This window comes from Solea solea, chromosome 16, assembly GCF_958295425.1.
Source record: "Solea solea chromosome 16, fSolSol10.1, whole genome shotgun sequence".
Taxonomy (NCBI): Eukaryota; Metazoa; Chordata; class Actinopteri; order Pleuronectiformes; family Soleidae; genus Solea; species Solea solea.
The window spans coordinates 2,991,201-2,993,700 of NC_081149.1; the positions used below are offsets into that span (position 1 = coordinate 2,991,201).

General features: G+C 51.9%; 7 non-coding genes across 7 annotated transcripts in view; 5 read left to right on the forward strand and 2 right to left on the reverse strand.

The window, feature by feature from the left end:
* Positions 1 to 212: 212 nt before the first annotated feature.
* On the forward strand, positions 213 to 331 carry LOC131441140 (5S ribosomal RNA). Its single transcript, XR_009231816.1, has one exon. It is a non-coding gene; the product is annotated as a 5S ribosomal RNA (ribosomal RNA).
* A 296-nt stretch (positions 332 to 627) lies between these two features.
* On the forward strand, positions 628 to 746 carry LOC131477362 (5S ribosomal RNA). The gene has a single exon (XR_009243704.1). It is a non-coding gene; the product is annotated as a 5S ribosomal RNA (ribosomal RNA).
* Positions 747 to 869: 123 nt separating this feature from the next.
* LOC131442317 (U2 spliceosomal RNA) lies at positions 870 to 1,062 on the reverse strand. The gene has a single exon (XR_009232893.1). It is a non-coding gene; the product is annotated as a U2 spliceosomal RNA (small nuclear RNA).
* Positions 1,063 to 1,370: 308 nt separating this feature from the next.
* Positions 1,371 to 1,489, forward strand: LOC131477625 (5S ribosomal RNA). Its single transcript, XR_009243952.1, has one exon. It is a non-coding gene; the product is annotated as a 5S ribosomal RNA (ribosomal RNA).
* Positions 1,490 to 1,785: 296 nt separating this feature from the next.
* LOC131440913 (5S ribosomal RNA) lies at positions 1,786 to 1,904 on the forward strand. The gene has a single exon (XR_009231595.1). It is a non-coding gene; the product is annotated as a 5S ribosomal RNA (ribosomal RNA).
* A 296-nt stretch (positions 1,905 to 2,200) lies between these two features.
* LOC131476645 (5S ribosomal RNA) lies at positions 2,201 to 2,319 on the forward strand. Its single transcript, XR_009243008.1, has one exon. It is a non-coding gene; the product is annotated as a 5S ribosomal RNA (ribosomal RNA).
* A 124-nt stretch (positions 2,320 to 2,443) lies between these two features.
* The window catches only part of LOC131442001 (U2 spliceosomal RNA), a 193-nt gene continuing 136 nt past the window's right edge, over positions 2,444 to 2,500 (reverse strand). The window contains exon 1 of the small nuclear RNA XR_009232588.1: positions 2,444 to 2,500. This exon is cut by the window's right edge and continues 136 nt beyond it. This is a non-coding gene — a small nuclear RNA (U2 spliceosomal RNA).

Below are 2,500 nucleotides of genomic sequence, written 5' to 3' on the forward strand. Positions count from 1 at the left end.
CCTTGGATGTCGCTCTGCAAGCACGTGAGAAGCTTGGAGATGGGGAGCAGCTTACCCATCTCGGTGTAGCTTCCTAATACAGGAATAGAGTGTAGCAGGTAGTGGAGATAAAGGCTCAAGTGCAGTGTGTTCGAAAGGCTGACTTTTGAGCTCCTCCACGAGCAGGGGGCCTTGCCTAGTCTATAAAAGGAGTCTGTGTCCCCAGCCCGTTGGCTTACGGCCATACCACCCTGAGCACGCCCGATCTCGTCTGATCTCGGAAGCTAAGCAGGGGCGTGCCTGGTTAGTACTTGGATGGGAGACCGCCTGGGAATACCAGGTGCTGTAAGCTTTTACACTGCTGCTTCCTTACAAGAAACATGGGCTTGCAATTACATTGACGCACGGGCACATGTTAACGTCCGTCTAGTTTCAGCCTTGGATGTCGCTCTGCAAGCACGTGAGAAGCTTGGAGATGGGGAGCAGCTTACCCATCTCGGTGTAGCTTCCTAATACTGGAATAGAGTGTAGCAGGTAGTGGAGATAAAGGCTCAAGTGCAGTGTGTTCGAAAGGCTGACTTTTGAGCTCCTCCACGAGCAGGGGGCCTTGCCTAGTCTATAAAAGGAGTCTGTGTCCCCAGCCCGTCGGCTTACGGCCATACCACCCTGAGCACGCCCGATCTCGTCTGATCTCGGAAGCTAAGCAGGGTCGGGCCTGGTTAGTACTTGCATGGGAGACCGCCTGGGAATACCAGGTGCTGTAAGCTTTTACACTGCTGCTTCCTTACAAGAAACATGGGCTTGCAATTACGTTGACGCACGGGCACGGGCACAGGCACACGTTAACGTCCTTCTAGTTCCAGCCTTGCTTTGGTTTTCACAGAAAAAGAGAATTGTGCACCGTTCCTGGTGGCACTGCAATGCCAGGTCAATGCAAGGAGTGAAGAGAGCAAGCCCCAGTTTTCACCTCCCAATGCTCAAAAATGCATTTAATATTTAATCCCCATATAGAGGACATATCAGATATTAAACTGATAAGAACAGATACTACACTTGATCTTAGCCAAAAGGCCGAGAAGCGATGGCCCACAAGTGTCTTGGGCCAACTCAAGATCTTGGCACACAAGTTACTTGTTGTGGTGCCATGTTTTTTAAGTGCGCATAACAAAGGCTGCTGCTGATCACCTCTGCCCCAAGGTGATCTAAGTGCACCTCTGAGCCTTGACGGACAGCTGCTTGACATTTGACACACTCAAAGGGCGCGGCCATACAGCAAAGCCCACCAAAAACAACTTAAACTCTTGAACGTTCGAAAGGCTGACCTTTGAGCTCCTCCACGAGCAGGGGGCCTTGCCTAGTCTATAAAAGGAGTCAGTGTCCCCAGCCCGTCGGCTTACGGCCATACCACCCTGAGCACGCCCGATCTCGTCTGATCTCGGAAGCTAAGCAGGGTCGGGCCTGGTAAGTACTTGTATGGGAGACCGCCTGGGAATACCAGGTGCTGTAAGCTTTTACACTGCTGCTTCCTTACAAGAAACATGGGCTTGCAATTACGTTGACGCATGGGCACACGTTAATGTCCTTCTAGTTTCAGCCTTGGATGTCGCTCTGCAAGCATGTGAGAAGCTTGGAGATGGGGAGCAGCTTACCCATCTCGGTGTAGCTTCCTAATACTGGAATAGAGTGTAGCAGGTAGTGGATATAAAGGCTCAAGTTTAGTGTGTTCGAAAGGCTGACTTTTGAGCTCCTCCACGAGCAGGGGGCCTTGCCTAGTCTATAAAAGGAGTCTGTGTCCCCGGCCCCTGGGCTTACGGCCAAACCACCCTGAGCACGCTCGATCTCGTCTGATCTCGGAAGCTAAGCAGGGTTGGGCCTGTTTAGTACTTGGATGGGAGACCGCCTGGGAATACCAGGTGCTGTAAGCTTTTACACTGCTGCTTCCTTACAAGAAACATGGGCTTGCAATTACGTTGACGCACGGGCACACGTTAACGTCCTTCTAGTTTCAGCCTTGGATGTCGCTCTGCAAGCACGTGAGAAGCTTGGAGATGGGCAGCAGCTTACCCATCTCGATGTAGCTTCCTAATGCTGGAATATAGTGTAGCAGGTAGTGGAGATAAAGGCTCAAGTGCAGTGTGTTCGAAAGGCTGACTTTTGAGCTCCTCCACGAGCAGGGGGCCTTGCCTAGTCTATAAAAGGAGTCTGTGTCCCCAGCCCGTCGGCTTACGGCCATACCACCCTGAGCACGCCCGATCTCGTCTGATCTCGGAAGCTAAGCAGGGTCGGGCCTGGTTAGTACTTGGATGGGAGACCGCCTGGGAATACCAGGTGCTGTAAGCTTTTACACTGCTGCTTCCTTACAAGAAACATGGGCTTGCAATTACGTTGACGCACGGGCACGGGCACAGGCACACGTTAACGTCCTTCTAGTTCCAGCCTTGCTTTGGTTTTCACAGAAAAAAGAGAATGGTGCACCGTTCCTGGTGGCACTGCAATGCCAGGTCAATGCAAGGAGTGAAGA